Below are 16379 nucleotides of genomic sequence, written 5' to 3' on the forward strand. Positions count from 1 at the left end.
GCAACATGTGGGCTTAGCTCGAGTTCTTCTCCAACGATTTATCCGGCAACAATGAGCTATCCTCAATAATAACCAGATTGCCATATACTTCATTCAGTAGTGCTATGCACATTACATATCGGGCAAGACTCAACTGGGATGACAAACCTCCTAACGCAGGCATTGGGCTCGGCCGCATTGCCAATAAGGTTTCAGCACAGAACAAGCAAAGACCCCAACCATCACAAAAGCATCCTATTTTTCTTCTACAAAAGGAGCATGAAATCATTGTGGAGATGGCAAGCCAGGGAGTTGACCTAGCAAGCCAAGGTGAAAATCCTGCAGGCTTGAGGTTGAAGGTGTTAGAGCTTGAGACACAGTTTGATGTCACCAGAAGAGAGCTTGCATTAGCTCAAAGCAAGCTTGCAAAGTACAACAAGAAGTTTGGTCCCTTGCAGAAGATGATGTTAAAACTGCCACAACCAATCTCGATGTATTTTTGGCTACCCCGACCAACTCTGCATCTCTTGGCTCTGATGAATTTTGCTTTAATGAGATTTTGGCAAATGTCACTAAGCATGCTGAGTTGTAAAAGCTATACATTCTATTGTTATAATCATCCAAGCCAACTTTTTGTAATCATTTTATATAATTAACTTTGATATTAAAGGCTTTGTCTCTATACAATAAGTATAAGATTAAAGTGATTGACAATCATACAACACAAAGTGACATGGAAAAAAGAGAGAGATCATAAGATATGGCCAACAAACTCAAGCTGATTACAAGTACATTGTACCAAAGGTGTTTTTAAACAATGTCGTCACAATCAAACACCTGAATCATGTCATCAAAGTCTTCCATGTATGAATATTCTGAAGCCACCTCCCACTCTGACTCACCGTCACTTTGCACCTCAGTAACAACTGCCTCATGTGTTTGCTTTATACCAAAACAACATTCAAATGATCTCATTGCAATGTTGGTTGGAGCATGCAACAATCCCATATTACAAAACATATATACCATATCCTCAACTCGTTTTGGTTTTAATCTATTTCTCTTCTTAGTGTGTAAGAAGTCAAATGCAAACCAATTTCTCTTGCAGCTACCACTTGAAGCAACAAGCGATAATACCCTGATATCTACATGTTTCAATTCTATCTTTTCTCCATCATATTCTTTCCACCACATAGGTGCGCTAATTTTTTTGATGGCGTCAATGTGCCAAGGTATTTCTTCTTCATCCACTGAATCTGCTCTTCCCATAGTACGATCACTGTTGCTTATCCCTTTGTCCTTAAGGACAACCTTTACTTTTTGTACATAATCCAGAAATCTTTCATACATGTCTCGTGGAGGCAAGTTACAAGGCCCAACATTGCCTGTCACTTTGAACAAATGCTCTTTGATCCTCGTAGCATTGCCACTGAACTCATGGTGACAAGACTTGCACTTCAATCGAAATGCAGTTCGTCTTGGCACTATTTCATGCACGTACGTCCACTCATGACCACAAACCATGATGCACAAAGAGATTTGTAAAAAATAGACAATTATAATTTGTAAATTAATCCTTTTTACTAATCACACGTGCAATATACAATTTATTAATTGATTATGCCAAAAAATCAAAAGTACATAGTCAATCGTATCCAACAAAAATTTTGCATTGTATGCACATATCCAAAAAGAGAATATAATTCATTATTTAGGTATTTGGAATAAATTTTGAATAGTTTACACCTACAAATGATAAGAACTGTGCCCTAAACAATATTATCTCGAAGTGTGAGCATAATACTCTAACTCAACGTGATGGTCATGGGTTACCAATGATCGATTTTGGATTGTAGCTACATTATCATGATTTTTTACAAATCACATTGGTAAAAACAATCTGTATTGATCATTGCATATCTTTCTGGATGTGTGAGAAACTACTCTAACACAACAAGGTGATAACATCATTGTAATAGAAGCACTTCTAGCGACACAAGATCAAGTATGGCCAAAAAACTTTAATTGAAAATATACCCAAAAGTGTGAGCGGTTGCTCTAACCCAACAAGGTGATAACATTAGTGTAGCCGAAGCATTTATGATTGTACAAGATAAACATCAAGTACAATAAAAAATCCTCAATTAAAAACTTCGTCAACACCCTATCATGCATGAGTATATCACTCTAACACAAAGACTCACAGAAATTCTTGATTCCTAAACCTTAATCTAAGTGAAACAACTGATTATCTCCAGTGCAAGTAAACACTTTTACTCTAGCACAAAAGTAAATAATCACTATTTACGATACGCACCCATCTTCAAGTGTGAGTATATACCCCAACACAATGATAGATGGTCCCCAACTTAATTTTCTTCTCTTTAAGTGTTAAAAAACTCCAGCACAGAAAGAGTAAGTTCTAATTTTTATTTTGATTCAAAACTATTCCATTCAAAAAACTATAATTCATAAAATTAAAATTAAAATTAATTTTAACTAAATTTTTAAATAGATTTTTATGAATATTTTATCTTTAGAGAGAAAATGATTACTTTTATCAGGTAGCTTAATGTTTGGTTGTGTGAAATGTTCTTGAGAGAGCTCTGGTGCTTGTATATAAATACTACTTTCTTTGATGAAACAAATTCTCGATTGAAGAGCCGAATTCAATGACGTGTCACCATATAATATGGATGTTTTATACCCCCTAACGTATAATATAGGCATTAAACGTGTATACTACGTTTAACGTTTAACGTTTAACGTATAATGCAACTTAGCTTCTGATATCTTCTGATAAGATCTCTTTTTGATCTACTTATGATAGGTGAATTTCACTTATACCCTGCTTGTCTAATGGTTTGCTATAATCTGCTTTGGTCAATAATAACTTTGGGGATTTTTTGATACAATTCTGATGATCCTTCTTACAAGGATATCATTTGATTAATAATCTATCTCTGATAGTTTTGACCTATTCTTAGTTTGGTTTACAAAGGTCTCACCCTTTGGCAGAGGCTAATTCTGTTGTTTCTATTACTTCCTTAGAACATGGGATGCATCTGTAGAGGAATCAAGTGGATACTAGCATTTGCTTTCAAGTCGCTTGCACAATTGTTAACTTTCACCTAATATGGTTGGCTCATTTGATGAGAAAAAAATTAATATGAGGGAACTTTTTTCTGACATGTCTGATGGTTCTTTTACTTGGAGTCCATTAGGTTACCATGTTTTCTCAAATATGTTGTCTCATGCTGGATAACTGTGGAATTTTTTGAGGGTCAAAATATTTTTGTACTTTTAGATCCCATATGACATTTTTTACTTTGCCTGTTCCTAGCTTAGTGTTTGATATTGGAGATAGTTGACTTGCTTACCCCCAATCTTCATTTTTGTTTCTGGTAGAAGCTAATTCTGTTATGACATGGTAGACTGGACCTATAGTACTTTTTCTTCTTTTTGGATTAGTGACATCATGTTCGATAAGCTTATTTGTCCTGGTAGTTAATTGGTATCCATCTTATTGATGTTGGTCATCCTACTAACAATGGGTTGCCATAACTGGGGAGGCTATATCTAGATCCTAGTTACTTTGATAATTGTAAAAAATATTTGCTCTGATAAAATTTTGTAGCTATCTTTGACTGTTTCAGACTATAGTGCTTGGACATATGCTTGAAAGATACACGAGGTCTACTATGCTACTAGTCTTGAGTTGTGCTTAGCCTTTGTATGAATTGCTAAGACCTACTAGCATGGTTCATACTCTTAGTTGGTTAATCGCATTTATTGAATTTTGTGCATTAGTCCTAGCTCTCAAATTTGACTGAGTGTATGATTAGATATTTGGATCCAGTCTCTTTCTGGCTTTTTACTGATTTGGATTCTTGTAATAAAGGATTCTTCCCAACTTATTTTTTGATGGGTTTCTCTCATCTAATAGTTTGTTGCATGTCAACATTGGCTCTGAGGAAACTTTTTTGATAATGTTTTGATACTATTTGGCTACCAATTTACTCATGAAGTCACATTTTGGATTGATGGATTGACACTAACTTCTCTTTAACTACTAAAAAATGGGAGGTAGTTGGGTTATGGTTAAAATTGGCACTCTGACTTAAGATGTGGTTGCTAACTGTGGTATGCTGGCTCGAGAATTTGGTTCTAATGACTCAGATATGGTCGACTTAAGTTTTAGCTCATTAGTTTATAAGACCTTGCTTTGGCTTTCCTTAGTTATTATTATTAGACATAGTCTCTTTATTAGCTCTCCTAAGTTGACTTTAGAAATACTCTCTCCATTTGAGAAGTTTTTGTCCCAATATTTGAATGACTCGACTTTAATCCATACATTATATTGTAGTTACAAATTAAAGAATTGCATTCAAGTTTTGGTCCATACATTATGTTGTAGTCACAAAACAAAGCATTGCATACAATTTTCAGTTGACTTTTGGATAGTTTGACATTTTTTTTATAGTAAATGGTTATTATCAAAAGTAGTTTTTAAGATCATATGGTACAATTTTGGCAGGATTACTTTAAAGAAAATGTGGAAACAAAATTTTTAAAAACTCTAATATTTAGGACAATAGGTAGTCTAATAATTTTATGGTTGACATGGATAACAACTAATAGGTTCTTTGAAGCCTACCATACGGAGCCAAGTCTAACAAATCTATTGTCTTGACTATATGGATGCAGGTGAGAAATTATATCTTGACTTAAAAAAGTTTAGCAAGCTGTAGTCCAAATCTTAAGACCCGAGATGATTCACCTAGGATGACCTCAAAAACTCTACTACTTTTGTATAAAATTGTCATAAAATCTAATATCTAGCTTCACCCAAATGAGTTTCTCATGTTAAACTGATCATTTAATATGGGAAAATAAATGGGAAACAAGAGCTAGAACATAGATATGAGGTTTTAGGCCAAGCTCAACACCACGGGGCCAAAAGGGGATGGTTCCATCTTAGCAAGGGCTCACAAGGAGTTGGTCTACTGAAGAAAAATGCTTGCATAATGGATCTTTGAAGACCTTAGAGTTAGCTTCATTAAAGACCTCCAAGGGTTAGTGCAAAAGTCCTTAGACCTTAGGTTAAAGCTAGACCTATGATTGAGGATCTTGATAATTAAAAGCACAAGAGATGCTTGACAACTAAGGTGCAACTCGCCCCCTCCTTGTAGGGATTGACTTTGACCTTCAAGCACATGCCTCACACACACACACACACACACACACACACACACACACACACACACACTATGTGAAGTGCCAAGTGCAAGAGACTTCGTCTCATTCTCCAAGTTTGTTGAGAGTTTACACCAACACTCTTGGCTATGGAATGCAAATCCAACCAAGAGCCATGCTTCAATGCTTAAGCTTCCCATCTTCTCTATCTTCATTACTATGATATTATGCTATCCTAAGGAAAAAGAGTGATAATAATTGAGGAACTATTTCTTTCTCATATACTACTTCTTCTTCCTCTTCCCTACCCTTATTCCCCGCTAGCTCTCTCCACCTTCAAAGGTATTTGAGGCCTTGGGACTGAGGTTGGGGACGTTAATGATTTTACAAAAGTTATGTTATGCTTGTGATGCATGAAGATTTCCATGTTCATTGCATCACCTAGGTATCAAGAAAACCAAAGATTGTATTATATGAAGTCTCTCTTTATGGGAGAATCTATATACAAAAGCCTATTGGAGGGACGACCGGCTCCACATAAATCCGGTCCCCGAATGTTGTCAAGTTCTCTAAGTCTCTCTCTTGCAAAAGTATTGTTCATGCCAAGTTAATTAAGTATAATGGGTATGTTGCTACCACTAATTAAAGTCACCCTATGTTCTCAAAGTAGTCTCATAAAAGTAGTCCTCCAAGCTATGTCATGTAGCTATGCACTTCCAGAAATCTTCTCGTCAATGGTGGGCTAGCCTTTGTGGCAACGGTGAAGCCCCAAAGAGGTAGAAAACTCTACGAATCTCCATCATGAAGCAATTACTTGCCAGCGATGCAAAGGACAAAGTGCTTACCGAATGGCGGAGTTTGAAGCTACTCTCCAACGAGTCTATCTCAAGTATGTGGACAAGTTTTGAGATTTAATCTCAAGGCTACTGTCTTTGAAAAGATAGACTTCACCAAGCAAAAGCAACAATTTTGTGCGGGATTACATGAAGAAATGGCCGAGTATGTCAACTCCCAACGGCATATCTTATGTACAAAACACTAGAATGATACCTCATTCTCACTATGATGTACAAAAATGAATCCAAAACTGAGTTGTTTTTGTGCTAATCATTGTCCTTTGTTTAAAGCCAGCAGTCTTTCGAACCATTATGTTCTTTTGTGTATATGAATAAGTCTAAAAAAGACAGCACACCTGTACACACTATACATCCTCAAAAGCACAGGTATCCAAATCACTTATACACAAATATGCACTCATATCACGTGACTTCAACACAAAAAGGGTATAAGCAGACACACCATATGCCTATAGAGAGAAATGAAAACATAGACCATAAAATAATAACATTGAGCCATAGTTGATGGGAAATTACAAGCATCCCCAATCAAAGGAGTGCCTCGATGCCAATCAAGTCAATTGACCACCACGTAATGACTTTTGACAATTTTTAATGACCATAAATCATTTGAAGTGTAAGGTCCCTGCCTCTTGATAATCAAAATGCTTATCATATTTCTTTTATGTCAAGTCTTTGCAAATAAACTTTGTAAGTCTAATTATTTTCCCTTAGTGGAATGAAAAAAAAACACTTTTTATGAATCTTTGGGTATGGCAAAACTCACAGCAAGTGAGTGATTATAGTAATAAACACCAAAAACTTATAAGAGAGACCCTTCTCAATTCGAGCCAAGGTGCCAATATAAGACAATGTCTTGAAACCCAATCAACACAAAGTCGAGGCCTTTACAGGGGGTGTCTACCCACAGTACAGATCAAAGATATCTAGCTAACAAGGGAGACACTCTCCAAGACAAACCGATAAGCATCATGAAGAGCGAAGTGAAATATACTGACGCCTATGGAGGGACGCTAGAGCTTCATCACTAGAAAAAAAAGTTGAGAATGGAGAGGGTGCCACCATGGACCCAATTGCTGCCACCAAATAGGGCCATGCCCCTAGCACCCAGGCAAGTGAAAACGAGCAAAGACTGGATTCGGCCACCCTCAGTCCCCAACCAAAGCACTCGACAAGACATTCCATTTCACAAGGGCCACACACCATCGAAGGTGGGCCCCAAGCTACCACGACAAGAGTTGAGACTGCCACCAACAACCCCCATCACCTCTGGCCCAAATCCCAACACGAATTGCATGTCGAACAAAAGCCATCGCTTTTTATCTTTGCAGAGCAAGGAGGGGCAGCCTCCACTTGCTCCAGAAAGGGAGGATGTAGGCAAGGGAAGATCGAGGGCGAGAAGAAAGGAGCCGCCTTGGTGCAGACCCACCTTTGAGCGTCCCCAACTCTATGGCCTTGTAGGTTGATGAGCTAAAGATGAAGCGGTTCCCGCAACCCTAGATCACACTTAGCTGCTTACAAAATCTTGATCGCTGTTTATGAATTTTAAGCTAAGCATTTATAAGGGTGGAAATATTTAAATCACAAAATTTGAGTCGCATTTAGCTAAGTCACACTTAGATTATCTCTCATTCCTACTACTCTAGCCTAATCATTTGTAATAAAGAGCGACTAGCCTAATAATAATAAAAAATGGAGCACCAACTTAATTTAAGAAGATAAGAATGCTTCTTGTAGTCATTTTAAGCATCACGCATTATTATAATGTTAATCAAGTGATTAATTTTTAAGTATGTAATTAAGTCTCCCCAATCTCAAAAAATAAAAAATCTTTTTAAAACATCCGGAGTGCATAACGGTAGGGTGAGTTTAGGAAATGAAAAGACCATGGAGGTGAAAAGTCAAAAGACTTTATGTGTGCATATAAATAGAGATGGTCTAATGCACATTATGCATTTTTGTTTTTCTTCTTAATTTTCTTTCCTCTAGCGTTTTCAAGCCATTAATGCCATTAGGGAAGCTTTTTATTTTTTTTGGAGCCATTAGGAATACCTTTTAATTAGTAACTCGATTAGTGTAAATTGATAAACACCAACTAACTTAAGAGTTGATTAGTAAAAATAAAATTTAAAATTGCATTGCTTATTATTCCTTCAATAATGATGCATCATCAATTGCAAGTAGTTAATTGCCCCGCATATAATGTTTATTCTATTAATACAATGAGAAAACTTAATTAGTTAACTAGTAACTCAATTAGTGTAAATTGATAAAACACCAACTAGATTAAGAATTGATTAGTAAAAATAAAGTTTAAGATTGCATTGCTTATTACTCCTTCAATAATGATGCATCATCAATTGCAAGTAGTTAATTTCCCTGCATATAATGTATATTCTATTAATACAATGAGAAAACTTAATTAGTGAAAATCTAGTATGTTAAGTGACTTTTTATGTCACGCTCATGTTAAATGAGGTAAAAGAGTGGTCAATGAGAATAGTTCGTCTTAGTTTCTACATATTAATTTTAAATATCCAGTATGTCCCTCAAATCTTTTTCAAGGTGCTTATTAAGGAGTATCTTGGGAGATGCGGTGTGAAAAATGAAAGCAAAATAGAATGTTGCACGCAGATCATAGAAAAATGGACGCGTATCCCACTAGGTCGTTTTATCAAACCGACGCTCTCTCTCTCAAACCGACCCTCTCTTTGTCTCGGTTTGGTTCAACGACATTGCTCCGTCTCGCTCTGCCCGAGGAGTCTCACATCCAGCATGGACCTCGCTCGGCCTCCTGACGGTTCTCTCCCTCTGGTCTGTGTACGGGGCAGTCGCAAACTGCTACAGTGTGCAGCGGTGGGCTCGTGTCTAGGGCTCCGAGATTTGTGGTCACCAACACAGGAGGAGAAAGAGAGAGACAGTCGGAGATTCTTACTGTCGCAGGGAGAGAGGGATAGATTTTGTCTGATTTATGCTATGCCTCGCTGCGCACTCATGTGCAGGGCATACATCGTGTGCACCTGTGGGTTGTGGATAGTATCGATTGTGCAGATAAGACAATGCACAAGCTAAGTAACAGATGGCGGAGCCGCTGTGTGTGTGTGTGTGTGTGTGTGTGTGTGGAAAGCATGCAACGGGTGGGCGTGCTGCAAGACAGTCCCAAGTGGGCGACGAGGCATGGAGTGTTCTGTCTGTTTCGCACAAGCAAGGGAAGGGATGGTGCAGGCTCAGAACGATGGGATTGGAGGTGATGAGACGAGACAGGGGAAGAAGAGAAATGGCGCGTGTGCACTAGCTCTACGTTAAATCTCACTGTTAGAATGGGTCACGCTTTTAGAGCCAAAGGAATCTTGAGTGTTAATTAATTAATGAAAGTGGGAACGACCCAGTATGTAGCGTATGTAGCCAATGCTCTCAAAGTTAGATATTTATCACAGTTATGGGATTTTTTTTTTGGGCAAAACTCACAATTTGTGAGAGAATATATATTAAAGCCAAAAAATTTACAAATCAAGCCATGCCCAAACTAGGCCATGGCATCCACCAACACCACAACTCACCACAATAAAACTCTAGATAAAAAAGAAAACATCAGATCCTTGGCATTTATAGGGAGCCATTACCCAATACAACAAAACAGAAAGAAACTCCATAGTATGCATCCCATCAGGGTGGGGCCCTAGTCCCCATCATCTATGTGGGCACTCGAGTTGCCACAATGAGATCGCCTATGCCACAAGCAGGTCCCATGCCCAAGACACCCACCACATAAAGTCGCAATAAAAAACGAGCTAGACAAGAAAGGACCAGCACACTAGGAAGAAGAAAACAATACCATTCACCACATGGGCTAGAATCCATCCACCACCTTGATGACCAATGATGCAAGCTATTAAGGGGATCCGAGCCCCATCAGGATCTTCCATCACTGCCACATGAGCGTCCGCATCGGCTGCCACCTAGTAGGAAGCTTGCGAGAGAAGAAGCCCCATCCATCTGCTCGCTGATTAATCTTCCAGAGGGAGAAGGGAGAGGCGAACACTCCCGGATGCCAAAAATACGAGTCCAAGCTAGGGAGGTGGCTAGTGAAGAGAGGGAGCAGCCCGCCGACCGCTGACCGCGGAGGAAGCCGACGCCCACCAGGCCACATTGTCCAGCCTGCAGTGTAGATCCACTGTCGCTCGCCTTGCTGCTGCAGCACCTCCTTCGAGACTCCCTATTCCTAAGGCCTCACAGGCTGCGCATTGATAGTCGAACGCGCTCTTGAAGCCCTTTATCACAAAAGTTATGGAATTCTATCAATTCCTATTTACCTTAGGATATTTATAAGCTTAAGGCTAAGTTGAAGTTTTCTTGTAATATTTTGTTTTGATTTGATAATTACTTTGGCTAATCTTTATAAAAGAATTAAGAAAAACTATGAAAATAACCTAAAAAATTATGAGATTATTACTTAATCAAGTTCTTAGTTAGAAAATAATCAAGAAAAACTATGAAAATAACCTAAAAATTTATGAGATTATTACTTTATCAAGCTCTTAGTTAGAAAAATGAGCATATTTATTATAAATCCTACTTATTATGTTTGCTATTTAAGCATAAAAAAACAATAAAATTTTAAGTTTGAAACAAGGAAACTTTAATTATAAAATTAGAAAACAAAACCCAAAATTGACCAATATAATTAAATATCTTACTTTGATTTGTATATATTTTGGGAAAGAAAAGTAAGATTTATAGATATAAATATAAAACCTTAAATTGAGTTTTTTTTTGTTTTTTGTTTTGCAAAACAACTCACAATATGCTATTTATGATGGCGGCCATGGCTCGGTTAAATTGAGAACTTTAATCAAAGTATAATGCTATTAGAAACATAAAAGTACCCCACATGGAGATTCTCAAAATGGCTACAACTCAATTACAAGTGAGTGAAGTAATGCCATTATTTACCACCTATACCAAACTTATTTATGCCTTCACCCCCTCATGGTTACTGGTTATCTTTGTTCTGCATGATGGTTTGTTTGTGGCATGGATTTATATAAATCTCTAGCATCACCATTCTTCTCTTCCTTTAGAGCTAATGGTCACTTTGTTGGATGTTGCATGGCTACGTGAAATTGTTTGTAGCCATGGATGATGCTTTCTCTATCCCTAATGTGATGTTTATTAGATAAGCATATGGTCAGAGGCTACCACCACAAGGAATACTCCCATTACATTTGGTGTTGGATGGTAGGATTTCAGACCTATTCATAACCAACCTAAGTAGTGCTTCTATCCTAGCTTGGAAGTGTCTACCCTAGCCAATTGAGGTGGAAGCCAAAGGTTATGTGTCATTGTGGATTTCTGAAATGGCATTTTTTATACTAGGACTCTTTCTCTCTCTCTCTCCACACACACACAAACATGCATGTTAAGGAAAGAATTGGGATCCACACATGCATGTTAAGGAAAACTGGGATCCCAATTCTTTCCTTAACATGCATGTGTGTGTGTGTGTGTGAAGAGAGAGAGACACACAGACAGAGAGAGAGAGAGAGAGAGAGAGAGAGAGAGAAGAATGGGCAAATTCCTCTATGAGATTCTTGCAAGCACTATGGTGGATTAGTTGATCTATCTTCTCAGACCACAAAACTTACATCCTTTTATTTCCTTGATCAAAAGCATAACCATAGCTTACTTTTCAATATTACATGGCATCTTAGCTTGGTGGGGACAAAGAGGAACCTATTTTGAGCTTGAACGTTAAAATCCACATACTTTGTATTTTATTCTATCTTTCTCGATGCGGACTCTTGGGTTAGATAATCAATGTGATTTTTGACATGATTATTCTTTGAGACATTGATGTTCAAAAAAGTACCTCAATCCAAACCCCTCATGGGCCCTCTTTGGGAGTGTAGGAGTACAAAGCAATGCTCAAGGAAATATATATTCAATCCATTGGAGTAAAAAATAATTGTCCTCAAGAAGAAATTGCTTCCCATTCTATTCTTTGATTTCTTAACTCGTAATTCTTGGAGTTATTTAGGAATTTCACACTCAAATATGGCAATTTCCTTCTTCAATGTCAATGAAAATGGATTTGAGTTTGGACATGGCTTCAACTCAAATCTTGAGATTACATGGATTTGTTTGGGTTTCCATGAATTCAAAGTGGTCTCTAAAGCTAATGTCCTTGAGGATTTGAGCAAACTTACTTGTTGATAACTTAGAGGAACGAAGAGAAACATCCAAACGAGCCTCATGTTGACATGCTTCTTGGTGGTGTATCTCATTCAATTGGAAAAAAGATTGGATATAAATTTCTATTGATCTACAATCACTTGCTATAGTACACTAAAGTAAAAGGCACTTATTTTTTTTGAAAGCATGATTGTATCCTAAGCTTGCTAACGTGGCTTATTGAGAGAGTCTTACCAATCATCAAGCGAACTTAGCGAATTAAAGACCGAGCAAATAATTTCAAGAAATAACTTCATATGTATTCTTTTTACGTTTAAATTAATATATGTGTGTTTTTTATATTCGTATTTATTTGTAGACATATGCATATATATATAGGTAATGTGCTCTAATACAATGTTTAAATGATTATATTCAAAGAACAATTGATAAATATATCTTATATGTGAGACGTGTTGTTACTTGTGTAGCCAAATCAAACTCTTCAAAATAGCAAAAGGAGAAAAGGGCCCACTTTTACATAATATAATAGTAAAACCTTAGAGACGCACCACATTTTAAACATTATATCTGTTCGTTTTTCACATTGTTAATACAAAAAATCCATAATCACAAGAAGTAGCTACTATAAATATCCACTACAAGGATACATTTGGTACTCATGGAAACTAAGGTAAGTGCTAGCTATCATCCACAAAGACATTGCATCACTGACGTCCAATTGGAGATCCATAATCTTACCACTTAAGTATTCAAATCAAACTCTTCAAAACAACAAAGGGACAAAATAATCAATTTGCCATAATAGAGTAGTAACACCTTAGAGTTTCACTACATTTTAAACATTACACCTCTTCACTTTGAACATTTTGAATACAAAAATTCCATGATCACAAAAAGTTGCTACAAATATCCACTATAAGTGTACGTATGGTAATCATGAAAACTAAGATGAGTCACACTCATCATCCACAAAGACATTGCATCATTGTTGTTCATCCCGAAAGACATAATCGTACTGCTTGTCTGATGCCATCCTTTTAGCAACCGCCTCAATGTACACTGACAATACACTAACATAAAACAAGAAACAATAATAATTACCAATTAACTGCAAAACTACACCATACACAAATGATATGCAATTTAAAACCAAATACATAGCCATCAAAGTCTCAAAAACAAAAAGTACTCTAAACTTTGTCAAAACCATAAACGATGTCCTGCTAGAGGATGGATGCCTCACAAATCATCAAATGGATTACCACCTAAAAATGTGTCCCCCTCATCATCCACATCTTTGGAGGTAGAAGCCTCCTCTTTGTCTCGCTTTTTTGAGTGAAGCAAAGGCCACTCACATGATGCAATCAGATCCTCATCACTATCAATAGAAGCACAGCACGTCCTGTAACCAAACAAGCAGAGCGGTACCACACCCAGATTCCAAACATATACCCTTCAGCCTACACAACATCTCCACAAAGCTTTCCAATAGCCCATGGATCCTCTGCATTGCACCACGCCATGGCTCTCCCAACAACGAAGATAGAGCTCGAGAATCATCAGGGAGGTAATGCTTCATTAGTGAGTCTCTTGGTTTCATGCCCAATAAGTGAAACGTTGACGTGCTCTCCATAATAAAACATGGTGGATAGACGCCCCTCCTATGAACCAAAACTAGTGTAGAAGTTTTGCACTACATGTACATAAAGATTAGAGTGTCACATAGTGAAATCTCACCACATATCGTCTCAAGGAAGTTTTAAAAAATGTTACCCCAACTCTCTCTCTCTCCATAGCTCTCTATGTAGCCATATGAATCGTGGTTCATAATAATAATGCAACGATGCACATGCATATCAACTCCTCCACATAACTTCTCAACCCATCGGAGAGTATCTTTTAAAGAAAACCAGCTAAATTTTATAATCTAAGATTACAATTGATAGAAAAACAATAAAATTAAACAACAAACTAGTGAAAGCAATATCATACCTGCACGTGAAGCCATAACAAGTAACCATCCCGAATCTGCAAGTGTACTTTGAGCCAAATGGACACCACTACAAACATGCTCCACACTACAGAAATCCCATGGTGGTCGTGTGGTTGATGGATGATGCAAACCTCCAAAAGGCAAGTTTAAGAAAATGAAATTTGCTGCCCATGCCATAATTTGTCCACATGTAGTATATAGCATATTTGACACACGTGCCTTGAGCATGTGTTCATGAATAGGTACCCATACAGGGTTATGTATACCTGCCTGAAAATCACCTATAATAGCTATGTAATCCCCAACCACTGCCATACATCTTCCATCTCCCGAAGAAGCCAAAGAACCAAAAGGAATTTCCATAGCATATACATAAGAAAATAATTTCTTTAGTCTCTTGGTGCCACCTCTCGCTACATGAGTGCTTATTTTTTGCAAGCTTCTAATTTGGAGCTTTCAAAGAGAATTTAGAGCTTTTTTATCATGATGCTAGTTTTTCACTGTAGCACCCAAAACAACATCTTTCTCAACACACTAATAATCATAATACACCAAACACTTGGATTAAAGGCACCAGTCCTAATATACTCTTTATTATTATCCCCATAACAAACCATTTTAAAGAACACTATAATATATACGGAGGATTGCCACTAGCTAGTGATTATGGTTAGCAATGCCACAAACCATTGTTCTAAGTGCTTTTCAAGAGGCTTGTGTAGTATGCTTTGTTAAATTAGTATATAGAAGACCAAGATACTACCTTTCCATTGAGCAAGTGCACAATACTAAGATTCAAAAATTAGAATCTTCATGCATCTACCACGTAGAAGGAGAAGACCTTGGACTACACAACTTGTAGTAGTCTAAACGGCCCCTCTATTGTGTCATTTACAACAAAATCCTTAATTTATACAATGTGAGTGTCTTAAACAAAATACATTGCTAGGAGATACTATGTAAAGGGACTCTAATTGGTACCTCTATTGTGTCATTCATAACCAAGATTTTCTTCTATACTATAGAAGTTCACTTTAAGTTCTCTTTGCTATGCACTAGGTTGTGAGTCTATCAAAAAAACTACATTGCTAGGAACTAGTATGTAAAGGGAATTATTGACTTCTAAGGGAGGCACTTAGAAATTGAGAGGAGAGAGCAAGCATTGTTAACAAGAGAGAAGTGTATGGAATTATTTTTATTGTTTCTATCTTCATCTCCATCTACACTCTTTATTTATTTTGACTCCTCTCTAACAAGATGCACAAATGGGAGATGTCACTCATCTAAATAACACATATGACGGATAGATGGTAGGAAAACTTGCCTTGATGCTACATACCCTTACTAAAACTACTCAATGACTTCAAGTTACCTGCAAAGTGGTAAACACATTGAAGAGAGCACACAACCCTTAGAAAAAGGGGGAGCCCTTCATCGTTAACTACTTTTATTTGTATCCATTATCCAAACTCACATATGAGCTGTCATAATAACTAATATCTAATTCTCCTAAATGATTTTCTCATCATTTAATATGGGAAAGTACCAGGGGAGAAAAAGCTAGAATATTGGTTAAGCTGGCAGACCGACCATAGTAGGGATCCAAAGGACGAAAAATAGGGATCCAAAGAGGGGGGCATCTGCAAAAGAGCAATGTGAAACAATGGGCTTAAAAGACCCTAAGGTTCACCCCTTAAAACTTCCAAAATTCAAAGGTTGTGCCCAAAGGTCAAACTCTAGGGAAATTGGATGCTTTGTGTGTGTCCCAAAAAGTTTTCTCAAGTCCTACATAGGAGGGGATGAGCCCAAGAAGTAGGGGATGAGAGAGAAACACAAAAACACACTCACAAGCTTCCTTTGTACACAAGGGGAAAGAGGGACACATGCCATCTCTCTAGCCTAGATGCCCACAAGGTGTACTCAAATCCTATTGGATGGCCTTGGAGGTGGACCAATGAGAATTAGGCTAGAGTAAATCTAGTTTAATAAATTTAAAATCACTTCGTAAAGAACCAATAAGAATTTATCTCTCTAGAAGACCATTGGACAATCTCCCAAGGGGTCCAATGAGCATTCAACAACCCAATGGCTTGCCTGATTCCTATTGGCCAGGAGACAAAGGAGTCCAATGAGAGTTTAATTGCATTAATTAATTAGAA

At 37.3% G+C, this 16379-nt stretch overlaps 2 pseudogenes; one reads left to right on the forward strand and one right to left on the reverse strand.

Annotated features, from left to right (window-relative positions):
* Window positions 1-275: 275 nt before the first annotated feature.
* Window positions 276-571, forward strand: LOC147430691 (uncharacterized; annotated as a pseudogene).
* Window positions 572-9725: 9154 nt separating this feature from the next.
* On the reverse strand, window positions 9726-13750 carry LOC147430692 (uncharacterized; annotated as a pseudogene).
* Between the last annotated feature and the right edge of the window lie 2629 nt (window positions 13751-16379).

The sequence above is a fragment of the Adiantum capillus-veneris genome, chromosome 21 (assembly GCF_014529385.1).
Source record: "Adiantum capillus-veneris isolate H3 chromosome 21, ASM1452938v2, whole genome shotgun sequence".
NCBI classification, from domain to species: domain Eukaryota; kingdom Viridiplantae; phylum Streptophyta; class Polypodiopsida; order Polypodiales; family Pteridaceae; genus Adiantum; species Adiantum capillus-veneris.